Source organism: Bos indicus, chromosome 7 (genome assembly GCF_029378745.1).
Source record: "Bos indicus isolate NIAB-ARS_2022 breed Sahiwal x Tharparkar chromosome 7, NIAB-ARS_B.indTharparkar_mat_pri_1.0, whole genome shotgun sequence".
NCBI classification, from domain to species: domain Eukaryota; kingdom Metazoa; phylum Chordata; class Mammalia; order Artiodactyla; family Bovidae; genus Bos; species Bos indicus.
In genome coordinates, this window is record NC_091766.1 from 90,957,688 (window position 1) to 90,977,072 (window position 19,385).

At 36.3% G+C, this 19,385-nt stretch overlaps 1 long non-coding RNA gene across 3 annotated transcripts in view; it reads left to right on the top strand.

Annotated features, from left to right (window-relative positions):
• The window catches only part of LOC139184229 (uncharacterized), a 309,385-nt gene that overhangs the window by 196,422 nt on the left and 93,578 nt on the right, over positions 1 to 19,385 (top strand). For all 3 annotated transcript variants that reach the window (XR_011567805.1, XR_011567804.1, XR_011567806.1), the window contains 2 exons: positions 3,489 to 3,585; positions 8,220 to 8,379. This is a non-coding gene — a long non-coding RNA (uncharacterized lncRNA). The remainder of the gene's footprint in view (positions 1 to 3,488; positions 3,586 to 8,219; positions 8,380 to 19,385) is intronic.

Below are 19,385 nucleotides of genomic sequence, written 5' to 3' on the forward strand. Positions count from 1 at the left end.
GGAGATCCAACCAGTCCATTCTGAAGGAGATCAGCCCTGGGTGTTCTTTGGCAGGAGATGCAAAAGCTGAAACTCCAGTACTTTGGCCACCTCATGCGAAGAGTTGACTCATTGGAAAAGACTCTGACACTGAGAGGGATTGGGGGCAGGAGGAGAAGGGGACGACAGAGGATGAGATGGCTGGATGGCATCACTGACTCGATGGACGTGAGTCTCAGTGAACTCTGGGAGTTGGTGATGGGCAGGGAGGCCTGGCGGCTGCGATTCATGGGGTCGAAAAGAGTCGGACACGACTGAGCGACTGATCTGATCTGATCTGATCTGATCTCTTAAAAAGTTATTATGATGCCTTCATATTTGGAAGATATTTTGACTGGGGAAGAAATTACAGGCCAAATCTTCCCCAGGACTTAAAGATGTTGCTCCACTGTTTATATCACGTTGATTGATTGATACTTGTATCTTAGTAAAGATGAATTTCAAATGACTTAGTGGTGCTAGTTGAAATCGGCTATTATTTGACATCAGTCTGAAGAAGTTTTCTTGTCTGTTTGTAGAGGCAAGTTTGCATTCAAGGGCATTTTCCCAGAAGGGATAAAACATGAAGTAGTGATGAAAGGAGAAAATTGTCTAGCCAACTATACTGACTTATTTAATTCTTATGGCAGTAAATAACACACGATCTATTTTTTTTTCCCAGAAAGAAATTTTAGTGGTCAACATCCAAATTCAAGGAGACTTAGGAAAGAGATATTCTGTTGGAAGTTTAGAAAAATGACAGTATATTTCAATATAAATGCTGTACTATTTTGTACGCTTTTATTTCAAATAAAGTTGCATATTATACATTCGGTCAATGTGAGCATTTGGGAGTTGTTCACAAAACCTGTACAGATGCTTTCTAAGTGTGAAAGAAAAAAAAAGATAAACTAAAGTTTGTTGAACTTTGGGCAATAAGATTAATTGTTTTGCACTTTCACTTCAAGAGAGACAACTCATTTGTTGCTTTGTTTTGCTTCCAGAATGTAATTTATCTCGTGCCGAAGAGAGCCAACAGGGAATCCAAATCAGACAATGAATGTAGAACACTTGGTTTTCTACCCAAGTACAACTAAAATGATGGCAAGAATACAAAAAGCATTTTCATAAACCCATTAGGCAAAAGATAACGAGTGGGAGTGAGCGGGATAACATAGCAGGTGATGGAGATCAACCTGATATTTTAAAATATACTAAAACGTGCAAGTGGCAAGTCCCCCAGCAAACCAGAAAAACCTCAGGTTTTAGTTTACATTTTGTAATGAGGATCAATCAAGAAATAATCATATTTGTCCCACAGGGTCTTGGGATTGGCAGCAACGGCATATTGGATAATGGGACATAGTGATGGGAGGATGGGTAGAAGCAAAGAAGGTTGGAAGTTGGTAATCCAAAGCAATTCAGTGACTTGTTCTATTTCTCTGCTCCAAACAACCGACAGACTACTGCTCCCTCCCCAACTGTAGCACAGATCTGTATGTTTATTCTTCTGGGAAAATGAACCAGAACAACCTTGGATTTAGGGATAGTGGGCACGGTTGAACAAAATGGTACTCTACTCAGGTCATGGGTTTGTATCTCCATGGGTTAATTTGCAGAAATCGGTAAAACCAAGAGAAATACTACACTTTGAAGCCCTTCAGCTAATAAGCTCTCCTCACGTAAAGTAGGATTTTAATCAACTTTGAAAGTGTTAGTCCTTCAGTCGTGTCCGGCTGTTTGGGACTCCATGGACTGTAGCCCACCAGGCTCCTCTGTCCATAGAATTCTCCAGGCAAGGATACTAGAGTGGGTTGCTATTTCCTTCTCCAGGGGATCTTCCCAACCCAGGAATCAAACCCAGGTCTCCTGCATTGCAAACAGATTCCTTATTGTCTGAGCCATGAGGGAAGCCCCTATGGAGGAGAATCGGGTAGCCTATGATCACTAGATATTTAAGAACATCTCTTACATGGGAGACAGAGACCAAAATAACAATTCATAGGAGGCTGAAACAATTCAGGAGATTAAATCAATCCCAACAGATATAAGATCCACAGATGAGAGAATATAACGTTATCCTTGATTTAAAAAGTCTACAATGTAAAAGGAATAATCAGAGAACAAAAAAGAGCTCTTGAAAATGAAAATGTTGTAACAAAGATATAAAAGATAAACATATAAGAGTTAGAATATAAAGAACTTGAAGAAATTACCAGGAAAGTAAAAAGAAGTCAAAGAGAATGTTGGTGCATACATGATCATGTAATTTACAAAAAAAGGGCATCACTGCAAACCCACTTGTTAAAAATGGGCTTAGGAAATTATGTGTTTCATTTGAAATGGAAAAAAAAGAAAAAATTCATTTTCAGGTGAAAAAAACTCTAAAACTCCTTACTGTACACTCTGCACCAAAATTCATTTGACATGGATCATAGGCCTAAATGTAAGCAATACAACATGAATACAATATTAAGAGTTTTGGGGGGAAATTTAGGAAAGTATATTCATAAGGTGGATAATAAAAAATTTCCTAAATAGAACATAAAGCACTAACCATTAAGTTATGTAAAAAATTGAAAACTGAAATTCACTAAAATTAGTAAATTCTGTTCAGTTTGCAATGTTTTTCACTAAAAGATATGTATGGTAAAGTTTATGGCAGCTTTGTTCATAACAACCCGACTAGAAATAACCTCAATGTCCAACAGCAGTTGAATGAATAAATAAAAGGTTTTATATTCATATATAATCAAGTGTAACACAAAAGTACTTTGTTATGTGCTGTTATTGATGCATATCATCAATACATGTCTGAGTAAAAGAACTCAGACACAAAAGAGGTTATGATTCTCTTCATATTTTGTTCAAAACTGGCATAATTAATCTGTGATGATAGAGGTCAGATTAGTGGTTACCTTTGGGAGTATTGACTGAAAGAGGACAGGATGAAGTCTTTGAGGTGTTGGGGATATTCTTGATTTGGATCATGAAGCACAGGTATATAGCGTTAGTCGCTCAGTCATGTCCAACTCTTTGCAACCCAACAGACTAGCCCACCAGGCTCCTCTGTCCATGGAGTTCTCCAGGCAAGAATACTGGAATGGGTTGCCATTTCCTTCTCCAGTCATAGGTATATACATATGCAGTAATTCATCAATATATGTACTTAAATTGTGTACACTTTAATCTCATATAAGATGAGTTGCATAAGTAAAAAAGAAAAGAGAGAAGCATATTAGAGTATCCTTCTAGGAGACTTGTTATAGCACTTAGGTTTGTTCTTTAATATTCTAGTTGTCTTCCTTTCAAGGACCTTGTGAGGTTACACTTTCCCACTCTTTTGCAATTAGGCATAGACATGTTACTTTCTGTATTTGATAAAGTGTGAAGACAAATGCAAGTTACTTCTGGGTGGAGGGTTTTAAAGTCATCATATGACTTGTCATGTTGCTTTTTCTCTGGTGCAGGCTTGAGATCCTTTGGAGAGTGGAGAGACTGTCACCTTAACCGCTGTGTCAAGTCAGCATGGAACAAAGCCCTCAGCTGGTTTCTTCTGGATACAGGGTCAGTGAGAAACAAATCTTTGCTGTATTATTAAACCACTGATGTTTGGGTTTACTTTTTACTGCAGTACAATACAGCTTGTTTTGACTCATTCTAGGGTGCAACATTCAGAAGGAGAGACAATGGTCAAAGAAATAAGGGAAAGCATTTTCTAGAATTGATGGACTTTAATTTCAAGTTTGAAAGCCCCTCCTAGAACTAAGTACAATAAATGAATGAAACACGACCCACATAATGCATGCCACTGTGACATTTTAGAATACAGGAGTAAAGAGACTCTCCTAAAGTTTCACAGAGCAGTGTACAAAAGGATCACAGACAAAGACAGGAATTACAGGAGACACGGAGTTCTCAGCATCAACTCTGGAACCTAGGAGACAAACATTTTCAAAATTCTATTAAAAAACATTTACAATCTATTTTTATATACCAGCCACGTCTATCGATCAAGTGATAAATAAAAATAAAGACATTTTTAAAGAAGCCAAAGCCTCAGAAAAATGGATCTCTAGCTTACTCATTTTTAGTAACCCAAATATTGTCCCTCCTCCTTTCTTTGTAGTTCAGTTCATTCAGTTCAGTCACTCAGTCATGTCTGACTCTTTGCAACCCCTTGTATCACAGCACGCCAGGCTTCTCTGTCCATCACCAACTCCCGGAGTTCACACAAACCCATGTCCATTGAATCGGTGATGCCATCCAATCATCTCATCCTCTGTCATCCCCTTCTCCTTCTACCCTCAATTTTTCCCAGAATCAGGGTCTTTTCAAATGAGTCAGCTCTTTGCATCAGGTGGCCAAAGTATTGGAGTTTCAGCTTCAACGTCAGTCCTACCAATGAACACCCAGGACTGATCTCCTTTAGGATGGACTGGTTGGATCTCCTTGCAGCCCAAGGGACTCAAGGGTCTTCTCCAACACCACAGTTCAAAAGCATCAATTCTTCCATGCTCAGCTTTCTGTATAGTCCAACTCTCACATCCATACATGACCACTGGAAAAACCATAGCCTTGACTAGACGGACTTTTGTTGACAAAGTAATGTCTCTGCTTTTTAATATGCTGTCTAGGTTGGTCATAACTTTCCTTCCAAGGAGTAAGCATCTTTTAATTTCATGGCTGCAATCACTATCTGCAGTGATTTTGGAGCCCCCCAAAAATAAAGTCAGCCACTGTTTCTACTGTTTCCCCATCTATTTGCCATGAAGTGATGGGACCAGATGCCATGATCTTAGTTTTCTGAATGTTGAGCTTTAAGCCAACTTTTTCACTCTCCACTTTCACTTTCATCAAGAGGATCTTTAGTTCTTCTCCACTTTCTGCCATAAGGGTGGTGTCATCTGCATATCTGAGGTTATTGATATTTCTCCTGGAAATCTTGATTCCAGCTTGTGCTTCTTCCAGCCCAGCGTTTCTCATGATGTACTCTGCATATAAGTTAAATAAGCAGGGTGACCATATACAGCCTTGATGTACTCTTTTTCCTATTTGGAACCAGTCTTGTTGTTCCATGTCCAGTTTTAACTGTTGCTTCCTGACCTGCATACAGGTTTCTCAAGAGGCAGGTCAGGTGGTCTGGTATTCCCATCTGCTACAACAAAGACCTCAATTTCCTATCTCCTTGCAAATTGGCATGGTCTTGTGATGAAGTGCTGCTTATGGAGTTTAAATGGAGATAGTGTGTGCAGCTTCCAGGAAGAGTTTTAAAAGGGAGTGGACTTGCACTTTTTTTCTCTACTGTACACACAAAAATGGCAGAAACTCGGGCAGCCAGCTTTCACTGTGTCTCAGGAAATGAAAAGCATCAAGACAAAACAAGGAGATTGGAGGGTCACTTTACCCCTGGATCACTTGTTTTTTTGCTGGTAATAAGTAGACTCTTGTTTGATCCCTTCTGTGGAGTTTCTGTTTCTCAGAAACAAAGGAAATTCTCACTCAAAGGGATTCTGTGAAAGAGGAGTGAATACGAGTCACAGAGGAGAGCTCCAGAACTGATAATGACGGAGAATCTTAGGTTCTGAGGGTGTGGCCTTCTAAAAGGGCTGGATCTTATTTTTTGTTCTAGAGAGTCAAAATGTAATGTCTGAAATTGAAACATAGCGATTTAGCAATATAGAAGAATTATTTAGGAAAATGCGTTAACAATACCAGAGAGAACTTCTAAGAGTTCCAAAATGGGTTGCCTCTGGGGAATGGGAAGCAAAGGGGAAAGGGGTGAAAATGGGTGTCACAGAGGCATGTTATTTTCCATTATGAGCCCTGGTGAGCTAAGTCAACTAAACTCTGCTCATGTATTACCTTATCATTTCCTGTATTTAGAGTGATAAATTAAAAAAAAATAGATATTTAAACCTATGATTTGTATTTTCCACTGCATCTGAATGAGAATGGTAAGAAAGTTCTATTGTTTGTGCTAGTTGACTTACCAGGAGGTGATTTAAGGAAATGGCATTCTTAAATTGAGAGACAAAGGTCAAAGACAAGCAATGCCTTAGCTGTTAAAACGTATATCATGAGGCCCGGATCCTTAACTGCGTACAGCGGCAGTCCGCGGGGAGTGGGGAGGAGTGCCTTTAGTTTGTATCTGTGACTTATTGCTGTGACATGACACTATTACATTTTGGTTTTTAGCATTTTTAAAGAGGAAGTAATAGTTATGAGAGATGAAGAACTCAGAATTAAGTACTGTAGTTATACACAGAAGGGTAATTCGGTTTTGATGTATTGGCTCGAGGCTGTTAACTAATAATACCAAATTTTAAGTAGCATCTCACCAGTATGAAAAAGAGGTAGCATCATTATTAATGTCTAAACTATAGTGTGTTTCACACAGGATTATGGTAAAGGTCAGGCTATGTTTCTCTGAATTAAAAGCTATTCTGAGCTATCGCATTCCTAATCAACTCAGACCTAAAGGTGCATAGCTCAGTTATAATGAGGCACAATGAATTTAAATAAACTGCAAGACACTGTATAGTGATTTATATGTGCACTGTGGTATCCTTTTAACTCATTAGCAATGAATGATACGATGTGTTTGCAACTGTTTTTTGCTGTATAACTATTTTTTAATCACAATATTTCTTAGTAAAAGTGCCTTATGCTCCCATTTTCTTCCTGTATGTGTAAAGTAAAAGGTGATGGGTGCTCCTGGCATATACCCAAACATGAGTCACGGCAGAAAGAAACCAGCACATATCCACTCAAATAAATTTTGTAAATTAACCATTTGTGACTATGCTTACATGTTTATGGTTTCATGGTATGGAATGGCCATGGAATTGAGAATAAGAATTGAAGGTTCTATGGAGGTTTCTGAATTACACTTCAGACTTATCTTTGTGGAGGAATTAAAAAAAAAATCATTGACCACATTTGAACATATGTTTAAAAAGCATCAAAATTTACGAACAAAATTTTCTGCCTAATAATTCAGTAGTTTATTTACCATCTTTCATCATCTTATGTATACCCAATAATTTTTATAAACAACAGATCCCTATAGCTTTCTCATTCACCAGGCTTTCATACACTCTAGGGCTTTATTTTATTTAGTAAAATCCTTTTGTTGCCTTTATTTCTAGATTAAGAGAAAATCTTATGCATGGCATACATAATCAAACACTTAACTAGAAAGGGGAAATGATCGCATTGGTAATATTCTTTTTATAACTGGCTCAGTTATGTCTACTTTCTTTGTGGTTGTCAAAGGAGACTGGTTATAATATCCTAAAAAAATCTGTTTCTCCCAATGATCAAGAAACCTATTCAGATACTATATTTATCTTCAGTTATACTCTCCACACATGAAATAGCTTCACTACTTTTAAAACTGATTTAGTTTAATACAACCAGATCATTGTATTAATATAGGATTTCTGTCTTGGGGCTCAACTGCTTTTGAGTTTCATCGTCAATTATTTATCCTTCCCATTCTTTTTCTTGGTGAGTTTTTATCTAATATAGATTTGGCTTTATACGTATTAATTCTAGAATAATGGGACAGATGTTTCTAAATATTCCTCAATATCTATTCTCTTTCCTTTCCTTTAAGAAATAGGAGTAAAGTTGCAGTTAGCTAAATGGCCATCCTACTACAAACTTAGTCTTCCTTGAAGTTAGTTATTATGGGCTGAATCATGTCCTCTCAAAATTCATATGTTGGCTTTCTTACCCTCAGTACCTCAGAATGTGACTGTTGAGACTGGGCTTTGAAAAAGATAATTAAGGTTAACAATGTAATTAGCATGGGTCCTAAGCCAGTATGACTGTTGTCCTTATTAAAAAGAGGAGACTAGGAGACAGACAAACTTAGAGAAAAACCACATGAAGACACCAGAGAAGGCGGCCATCTTTAAGCTATGAAGAAAGGCCGCAGAGGAAAGCCACCCTTTGATACCTTGACCTCACTCTTTTATCCTTCAGAATTGTGAGGCAAATACATTTCTGTTGTTTAAACCGCTCAATTAGTGACACTTTGTTATGGCAACCCTAGCAAACTAATACAGTGGGAGTGGCCATGGGATTGAATTTGGGTTTCTGGGGTATAAGCAAAAGTGATGTGTGAATTTTCTATGTCATTCTTTAGAAGACAAGTTAGAATATGCTGGCTTATCTCATTTTCCTTCTCACAGGCTTGAACACAGATGTGACAGGGACTTCACTTTGAGTGTTCAAATAAGGATAATACATGGGACGTCGTGGAGCAACAATATGGAAGAAACCTGGCCCCTGAATGACTTTGTGGTGAAGAGCCAGCCAGCCAGCCAGGACTACTCATATCTGAACTATTATGTAAGAGATAAGTAAACTTTTGTCTTGTTTAAGCCACCGAATTTTGGGGGTCTCTATTACTATAGTTTAGCATTTTGTTGTTTAGTCGCTAAGTCCTGTCCGACTCTCTTGCCATCCCATGGTTGTAGCCTGCCAGCTCCACTGTCCGTGACATTATTCAGGCAAGAATACCGGAGTGGGTTGCCATTTCCACCTCCAGAGGATCTTCCTGACCCAGAGACTGAACCTGTGTCTCCTGCTTGGCAGGCAGATTCTTTACTACTGAGCCACCAGGGAAGGCCAGTTTAGCCCTTACCCAAATTAATAAAACATGTATTGAGTAAGTGCAGGCAGAGAACCTCTATGCTGCTTCCACTTTAATTTTTCATTTATATTCTATACATAATAAATAATGTATATATAATAAACTGTAAACATTTATAATTTAAATATATAAATGATAACATCTATATACTATTTGATTGTATATTACATTGTCCACAACTTCTATTTTCATTACAATTTCGTTGACGTTCTAGCAGTAATATATCTAATGGGTGCTGGTCTTTTTTCCTTTTTTGGGGGGTCATTCTCCAGGTGGTCTTTATGAACTAGATTAAACTCAGTTTTATCCTTCACAAAGATCATCTGAGGGACCAAAGACATCACATAGTCATCATTGTGCCTGGGGTCTATTCACAGCCCACCCCTAGCCAAGCACTTGTCTGAGGTTTTTATGATTAAGTTCTATTATTACTCTTCTTATCCATATTTTACCAAATTATGAATCTGGAAAACATGGTGCTTTTCCCACAGGCAGGCTTATTGATGTTCCACATTTTCACTGCTAATCATGCCGTGTGGGTTTCTTTTTTTGACAGACACTGATAGCCATGGTATGTGAGTTCAGTGGACATAATATCCATCCATTCTGTCTCTTACTTATTTCTAAGTGTACTAGATGATTTATACTAATTTTAAGAAACTTCATTGTATAGACCTCTTTTCTTATTGTTTTTGTAGTCAGAAAGTCCAACTTTCTTTCTAACCTAACTTTACATAATATTCCTGCTCTTTTTTGTTATCTATTATGTGTTGAATAGGCCTGTTTTACTGCTTCAATCCTAAAATTCGCAGCAAAGGGAAAAATGATCCTCCTGGAATGAAGTAGGGCATCGAATGCTACTAGAAGCCATTTAGAAATTCTTTCCCTTGTGACTTATATAAAAACAGCTTGCAAGCAAAGCAGCCTCACAACCACATTTTAACTGGAGTACTAAATGATGGGCATTTGCTTCCTCTCTAAAGAAAAGGATAAGTTTAGCTTCACTGGTGGTAATTCCATATCCCCACTCTTGCATTAAGTGATTAATCCACTGGAAGTGTGTGATCTGTTTTAGAGTCCCTAGCATTGAAAGACACCCCACATGAGACCAATTCATGTAAATCTGAATTTGTCTAAATAGAAAAAAAAATCTGCATTTACTCTTAAATTTTTTTCAGTTGATGAAATGTCTTTGAGCATCAATTAAATTTTGAGATTACCATAATTTCTTCTCAAATGCAGTACTGAGCAAGTAGAGCTTGAAGGTCCTGGTACATAGGGTTTATATCTTAGTATGAAATAATACATCACATAGTCTTTTGGAACATGAAGGATCCAGGGTATCATAGGAACTGGAAAGTTGTGCTAGAGAGTAGCAGAGGGAGGAGAATGCTGAGAGTGTGGTTCTTGAAAGATTTCTACAGAACTAATAGGTGTCATTTAGTATAACCTAAATGATCCACATAAAATGGATGCTCACAGAACCAAAATTGTTAGCATTATCTGCAAAATTAGAGAATGACAATGGTGAAAAGAAATTGATTGATTTGAGGTCGAAACTACAGCTTCCAAAAAGACATGATTAAATATGCTGTTTATTGTGATTTTGGCTTAGGCATATCTGGTTCTTATTATCTATTGGGACGAATGTGTTGGTTTCTCCCAATATAGCTGCCACATATTTACCTTTCCATTTTTTTCTTCTTTCTCCCTTAATCTCTAACTTTTCTACTAAAAATGAAGTATTTGTGTGTATATATAAGTGCTGCTGTGCTGTGTAGTATGCTCAATAGTGTCTCTTTGCCACCCCATGGACTGCAGCAAGCTAGTCTCCTCTGACCGTGGAATTCTTTAGGCAAGGATACCATTTCTGTCCCCAGGGCATCTTCCCAACCTAAGGATCAAACCTGCTTCTCCTGCATTGGCAGGCAGATTCTTTACCATTGCGCCACCCGGGAAGCCCGTATATGTTCATGTATACATTTATTTTTAGCTTTGTTGAGGTATATTTGACAAATTTGTAATATATCTAAAGTGCATAATGTCATGATTTGATATTTATATTGTATATATATCTAAAGTGCAGAATGTAATGATTTGATATATATATTGTATATGTGTGTGTGTGTATGTATGTTAGTCACTTAGTCATGTCTGACTCTTTGTGACCCTATGGCTGTAGCCTACCAGGCTCCTCTGTCCATGGGATTCTCTGGGCAAGAATACTGGAGTGGGTTGCCATTTCCTTCATATATATATATATATATATATATATATATATATATATATAATATGCACACACACACACACATATGTTGTGAAAGGATTCCCACAATCTACTAAATTATTTTCCTTTTTTTTCTTCAAAATTCCACACACAAGTGATACCATTATGCAGTATTTGTCTTTCTTTGTCTGATTATTTCACTTTACATAATGCTCTCCAGGTTCATCCATGCTGTCACAAGTGACAGAATTTCTTTCTTCTTTAAGACTGAATAATATACTGCTATATTTGTATGTGTGCATGTGTATAAAATACTGTTTTTCAATTCAATATATATGTATAGATATACGTAGCTTTCGTTTTTATCAGTTCATCCATCAACAAGCGTTTAGGTTATTTCCATACCTTGGTTACTGTGAATAATGCTGCAGTGAACATGTGAGCACAGGTGTCTCTGTGAGATAATAATTTCTTTTGCTTTGGATATATCATGAAGTGGGATTGATCTATCATATGGTAGTACTAGTTTTAATTTCTTGAGGACCCGCATACTATCCAGAGGCGAATTATTTTTAAAGGAATGTAAGTTTGTGTGATATGAAGAAATTCCATCTGATAGGAACATTAGCCTAAAAAGGGACTTGTACACATTGTATGTTAACCCAGAATGCCTTGCCCTTAGGCATTTACCAGGCTACCTTCCTTTTGTCACTCAGATCTCACCTTACATTACCTCTTTTTTTTTTAGATTTTATTTTTAATTATTTTAATTGTAGGCTAATTACTTTGCAATATTGTGGTGGTTTTTGCCATACATTGACATGAGTCAGCCATAGGTGTACATCACAGTACCTCTTTCTTGAGGTTTCTCTTAGTCACTAAGGGCTTCCCTGGTGGCTTATTGGTAAAGAATCTACCTGCAAGGAAGAATAGGCAGGAGACACTGGCTCCATACCTGGGTTGGGAAAATCCCGTGGAGAAAGGAAATGGCAAATTCACTACCAGTATTCTTGCCTGGAAAAATCACAGTCCATGGGGTCACAAGAGTCAGACCTGACTGAGCGACTAAACAACAGCTTAGTCACCAAAGATGAGTAGCTGTCTCCTCACACTCTGCTGTTATCACAGACAGATTCTGTCCCACCAGTCTAGTTTATATTATTCTTCAGAACATTTATTGCTGCCTCGCATTATTCTTTCTCTGGTATATTTACTTCTTCATTAACTGTTTCCTCCGTTAGTAAATAAGTTTCATGAAATAATGAATGTTGTTTGCTTTGTTCAGTGTTATTTTGAAAGTGCCCAAATTATTTCTGATGCACAGCACACTCTCATAAATTAAGGAAACCACACTAAATTCATTTTTTCCCCTAAGTATATTAACTGATTTTTCTCCCCTTTTTGTCATGAATCAGTTCACCATTATTTGAATTCCATATTTTATATTTTCACTAAGATTTTCTTTTTCTTCTTTTCCCAATTAAGTCTTCTCAATTCTAGTCGAGGAATAAATGTTTGTTTGCAGTTCTGTTTATTTTCCATTTGTATTTGTGGCCTAGACCGTTGGGAAAATAAATGAAAACTAGAATATGTCTTATTATGAACAATTTATTTCAAAAGTATGAAGGTTATATGAGGAACAGGGCTTTATCAAAACTTAATTTGTAGGATGAAAAGAGTTGCCAAGTTCCATCACCAACTCATATATACCGTATGAAAAGATTAGCCCCCACGAGAGGCCCTTCAAAGACATACTTTCTGGTTTTGTTTACTGCAATCTAGTTTGCTTTGTTCGGTAGGTTGCTTAATATATCATTTGGTTCTACATGTTTCTTTTTCTTGATATTTCTTTTATACTGTCAGATCCTGCCATGTCCATTCAAATCTAAAATTGTCTGAAACTATCTAAGTCACAACAAATCTGCTGTGTGAATAAAATCTTTATGGAGAGCTGTGAGGTTTCCAAGGCACATGCATAATAGAAATTCAATATCACTTCATTTGAGTACAAGCAGAACTACCAATAGCTTCATATCACAGAGACCTACAAATTTGTGCTAAGAAAAGAATGATTATGACAGAATGCCAGGCCTGTGTACAGGAGCCTGGTAATATATTCCACAGGCAGTTGTGTGGTCACCCCAGGGTGCTGGTGTTAGGAGAAAGGGGCACTCCTGAATTTACTGTAGTATTAGAAGCTTCTAATATTAATCAAATCTGATTTTTAATAACATATTCCTCAGTATAAAAGTTAAAAGGAAATAGGAAAAATAACAGTCTCTACAATCTACTTTAAAATGGAGACTCTGGCATTAGCTTCTTTAGCTTTAGTGCTAACAAAGCAATTAGCACAAAAGAAAAGCTTATAAACAGAAAGTTTAACATGTTATCTATTTTACACTTAAAGTATTAGTAAGAAGTAATTCTCTGGACATAAACTAAGGTAGGAAAAATATCTTATGTGTTTGTGTATACAGAAGAGGCAGAGAAAGTTCAAATGCAATTAGGATAAATATTACAAAGTTTATTTTCTTAGGATAATTTTGTTGGAATAAATGTTGCTCTAAATAAGGAGGAAAAAGTTAAAAGTTAATGAGGATTAAAATCATTTAAGGGCTATTTCAGACCAATTTGTGATTAAATTTACCTTATGTAGACTATGACCTTTATGAATGTAACTAGTATCAAATTGAATATACTGAATTATGTTTATATCAATATTTTTCATTTTGGAGAACATTTTTTTAACTGATATTTTTGCCTAATACCTACATTTTCAAAATAATTATAGAATCTAAATTTACAGTTTTAGCTAGCAACATATATGAAAAATTAATGATCTAATGATACTCCTTGGTTAGTTCATATGTAATTTTTCTAAAAACTTAAATGAACACCTAAGATAAGTCTTATAATTCCTGAAGTCATATTAAAGCTCAGAAGTCTAAAGTCATTATTATAATTGATCTTAATTTAATATGGAAATGTATGTCTATATATTACTCCATCTTAAAACTAGAACACCTTTGGATAACTCTGACACAGTTATTTTTTATAACTTGTAAAAGCAAAACAACTCAATAATATATAATTATAAAGCAATAATGAATTCGAATCTTTGTTAAGTTGATCTAAGATCAACTTTATCCATTGATTACTTTGCAATAGTCACCATTTCTGTGAGATCTGAGTCACAAAGAGTTAAGATGATTTTAGGCAGAAATACATTCAAGATATAGGAATAGATGATGGAATAGGAAGTGGCAACTCATTCCAATATTCATGCCTGTAAAATTCCATGGACGGAGGAGCCTAGCAGGCTATACAGTCAATGGCGTCTCAAAGAGCTGGACATGACTAAGCAACTGAGCATGCAAAAAGCATGCACATTCAAGATATAGATGCAATTTTTTAAGTTAAAACTTGGTAAAAGGGTGCAATTTTCAGTTATAAGATGATTCAAGTCTGAGGATCTAATGTCAAACATGGTGACTGTAGAGATAATACTGCATTATTCAATCGGAATTTATCAAGAAAGTAGAACTTAAATGATCTTAAAAAAAATAATATATGAGGTGATGGATTTGTTAATTAGGTGGTGTGAACCCCTTCAAAATATGTACATATACCAGGCCAGCAAGATGTAAACTTCAAATAGCTTACCATGTTATTGTCAATTATACCTCAGTAAAGCTGGGGAAAAAAAAAAAACAACACTTGATTGTGGAATGAAAAAATAAATAAGTCTAGCCATAAAATTTGACCAGCAAAAATTCTACCCAAACCCTTAAAAAACCATGATTTAACAAAGAGTATTCTGATTACATAAGAAAACAACTTCTGTTATGTTAATATCTCTTAAGATTTAAAATAATAAATTCTAGAAGCATAAAAAGAGGTTTTATTTTCCCATTCAAGGACTGCTGCCAACAAATTTAATCCATTCAAAGTAAAGGAACCATGATAGGAAGAGTAAGTATGGTTTGGTTTCTCTGAATTAATTAGGTCTCTATGAATTGTGGACCAAATCTGAAACTCTTTGAAATACTTTTTAAAAAGTGACTAAGCATGAAAAGTGTGATCCTAAATAGTACTGCTGAAATAACGTTTTACCAGAAAATGAAAAGTTCATGTGCTGTATTATCAAATATTTTTAAAAATATGTCAATTATTAATGTGATTCTAACTATATATGTAGTTTATTTAAATTGGTTTAACAAGCATGACACTTTATTCAACAGTATTTCTGGACATCTATAGGATGATTATAATCATTATTTTTATTGATCCAGATGATAATAATAGCTGTCACTTATTGAACACCTACAATTTTCCAAACATTGTATGCTGGTATTATATGATGTTTAAGGCTATTGATTTTTAAGTCAGAAACTTTATTCAAATCCTGTTTCTGTCATTTACCTTTGGGGACTTAGGGAGATAATTTGGGCCTCAGTTACATTTTCTGCAAAAGAGTAATTTTAACTAGCTCATAGTTTTCTGGTGAGGAAAATTACAGAAGTTAATTCATTAAACACCTTAGACTAATGACTGGAACATAGTGTTCGATAAATTTTAGTTAATAGTACTTGATAGTTTAGATATTTTATTGTGATAGAAGATTTGCTATAATTATTTTACAGGTTAGGAAACTATGACTAAGAGATTTTATGCAAGTTGCCCCAAGTCACATAGCTAATAATAGAATTAAAAACTCCCAAGTTTATTCTCTTTCCGTTGTATTGTACTGTCTCCAAAAGCATTGCAAGATTCTGAATTCTTTCTGTTTTTATACATTTATTTTTTTAAATTGAAATACAGTTGATTTACAATACTATATTGGTTGAAAGTATACAACATAGTGATTCAGCATTTTTACAGCCTACACTCTATTGAAAGTAATTATTATAAGATAATGACTATACTTCCCTGTGTTATACAATATATCCTTGTTGCTTATTGATTTTATGCATAGTAGTTTGTATCTCTTAATTCCATACCTCCAATTTTCCCCTCCCAACTCCCTCCACCTTTAGATAGCTGCTAGTTTGCCTTTTATATCTGTGAGTCTGTTTCTATTTTGTACATAAATTCTAATATTTTTTAGATTCCATGTATAAGTGATATCATATAATATTTGTCTTTTTCTCTTTGATTTATTTCACTAAGCATTATATTCTCTAGGTTCATCAACATTGTTGCAAATGGCAGAATTTCATTCTTTTTTATGGCTGAGTAATATTCCATTATATATATACACACACATATATATATACACACACATACTGCTGCTGCTGCTGCTAAGTCGCTTCAGTCGTGTCCGACTCTGTGCGACCCCAGAGACGGCAGCCCACCAGGTTCCCCTGTCCCTGGGACTCTCCAGGCAAGAACAGTGGAGTGGGTTGCCATTTCCTTCTCCAATGCATGAAAGTGAAAAGTGAAAGTGAAGTTGCTCAGTCATGTCCGACTCTTAGCGGCCCCACGGACTGCCGCCCACCAGGCTCCTCCATCCATGGGATTTTCCAGGCAAGAGTACTGGAGTGGGGTGCCATTGCCTTCTCCGACATGTTCCTTATTCTTGTCTGTTGATGGGCCCTTGGGTTGTTTACATATCGTGGCTATTATAAATAGTGCTGTCATAAACACTGGGATGCATGCATGGTGTCCTTTGAAATTAATGCTTTTTGAATATATCCCCAGGAGTGGAATTGCTGGATTATGTGGTAGTTCTCTTTTTCTTTTCTTAAGCACCCCATAGTGTTTTCCATAGGGGTTGCACCACTTTCCATCAACAGTGTGTAAGGATTCCCTTTTCTTCACATCCTCACCAACATTTTTGATTTGTAGACTTTTTGATGATGGCCATTCTGACAGATGTGAGGTGATACCTTACTGTTGTTTTGTTTTGGTTTGCATTTCTCTAATGATTAGCAGTGTTGAGCATCTTTCCATGTGCCTGCTCGCCAAGGATATGTCTCTTCTTGGAAAAGTGTCTCTTCAGGTCTGCTGTCTATTTGTTTTAATTGAGATGTTTTTTTTAATATTAAGTTGGATGAAATGTTTATATATTTGGATATTAACTCCTATCAGCCATTTTATTTGCCAATATTTTCTCCATTGCATAGATTGTCTTTTCATTTTGCCAATGCTTTCCTTTGCTGTGCAAAAGGTTTTAAGTTTAATTAGGTCCTACTTGTTTATTTTTGCTTTTATTTCTTTTGCCTTTGGACACCAATCTAAGAAAATGTTGCTATATTTTTGTCAAAGAATGTTCTGTGTTCTCTTCTAGGAGTTTTATGATTTCAGATATTACATTTATGTCTTAATCCACTTTAAGTTTATTTTTGTATGTTATGTGAGGAAATGTTCTAATTTCATTGTTTTATGTGTAGCTGTCCAGTTTATTAGATCTAAATTGAAAAGAGTGTCTTTCCTCCATTATCTATTCCTGCCTTCTTTGTTGTAGATTCATTAGCCATAAATACATTGGTTAATTTGAGGGTTCTCTCTTCTAATTCCATTTATGTATGTGTCTGCTTTTGTCCCAGTACCATACTGTTTTGACTGTTAGCTTTGTATGATAATCTGAAATCAGGGAGGGTGATAGTTCCAGCGTTGTTCTTTTTTGTCAGGATTCCTTTGACAATTTGGGATCTTTTGTGCACGTGAAAGTTGTTCAGTCATATCTTTGTGATCCCATGGACTGTAGTCCATGGAATTCTTCAGGCCAGAATACTGGAGAGGGTGGCCTTTCCCTTTTCCAGGGGATCTTCCCAACCCAGGGATTGAAGCTATGTCTCCCTCATTGCAGGTGGATTCTTTACCAGCTGAGCCACAAGGAAAGCCCAAGAATAGTGGAGTGGGTAGCCTATCCCTTCTCCAGCAGATCTTCCTGACTCAGGAATCGATCCGGGGTCTCCTGCATTGCAGGCAGATTCTTTACCAACTGAGCTATCAGGGGACCTTTTGGAGTTCCATGCAAATTTTAGATCTGTTTTTTCCAGTTCTGTGAAAATGCCATTGGTATTTTGATAAGCATTGCATTAAACCTGTATATTGATTTTGCTAATATTTTAACAATATTAACTCTTCCAGTCCAAGAGCTCAGGATATCTTTCCATTTCTTTGTCTCATTTTCAATTTGCTTCATCAGTTTTATAGTTTTCTGAATTATTTCTTAAATTACTAAAGAAAAAATATGAACAATAGCCATGATGTAATAGGTGTATGTGTCCAACAAGTGTATTAACTTAATAAGCAATAATACTTTCATCATTATTCCTATTTTGCATATGAGGAAATGGAGACACTGAGGAAATTCCTCACTTGCTCAGTGTCATACAGCTAGTAAGTGGCAGAAGTACAAATATTTTCAGTATGTCTCTGTGTCCCCAGGGAGGTCTCTGTATATCTCACATTTGCTCAGAAATGGGTCAGCTCCTCAGGTCTCCACCTACTTGCCCAGCACTGATAGGCTGTATTGCCGAAGTCCAGCTCCTGAGGCAAAAGAGACTTCCTATTCTTTGCAAGCCTTATGACCCTGCTGCTGCCTCAGAGCTGCTTTGCACAGCACAATGGACACTTCTGCTGTTCCTCTGCTGCATGGAGCTCTCTCTCCCACTTTTTTTTTTTTTTTTAAATCATTAATGATATTGTTAAGGGATCCTAAGGGAATACTGCTGTGTTCACTCTGTATTGAAGCTTTCCAATTTTTCACTTAGGCTTCTTTTCCCTCAGATCTAATCATGCAGGCAGGACTATACTAGCAACGGGTTGAATCCACAGCCACCATGTTGTACTCAGAGTGTCTCTCATCTAGATTAACTGAGGATATGATACTGACTTAGGGTAGTCATGTTGGGCCTCTTGAGACTTTTCTCTACTCATCCCTAGTTTACAAAACATGCTTTCAAATAGCTGGAACCCAGAGTGGATGTAGTTTATATTCTTTCTGAGGACTCTTCTCTGCATGCATGTAAATTACATTTTGCTGGCTCATCAAATATACCCAAACATGCTTGGATCTTGAAAGTTGCTGATAGAAGGCAATGACTTAATAAGCAATAATAAGCTGAGAACTCTACTATCTGCACATACAAAGAATCAGTAATAATCTGAGAGTAATTTACATGTTGACCAAATCAGTCTATATATTCTTTTGACCAATACTCCTGAACTATATTCAGAACTTGGTAAATTTATTATACTGATACACAAGCCAAAATGAAATAATATGAAAATATAGCTACTACTACATATTTAAATACTTGGGAAAGTGGTTATAGTCTTAGATATTTTATGAAATGTTATAATCTGTATTCTTATTAAACAATTAGGTGAAAGAAAGTGAAAGTGAAAGTTGCTAAGTCGTGTCCAACTCTTTGTGACCCCATGGACTATACAGAGAGCTTCCCTTGTGGCTCAGCTGGTAAAGAATCCTCCTGCAATGTGAGAGACCTGGGTTCTATTCCTGGG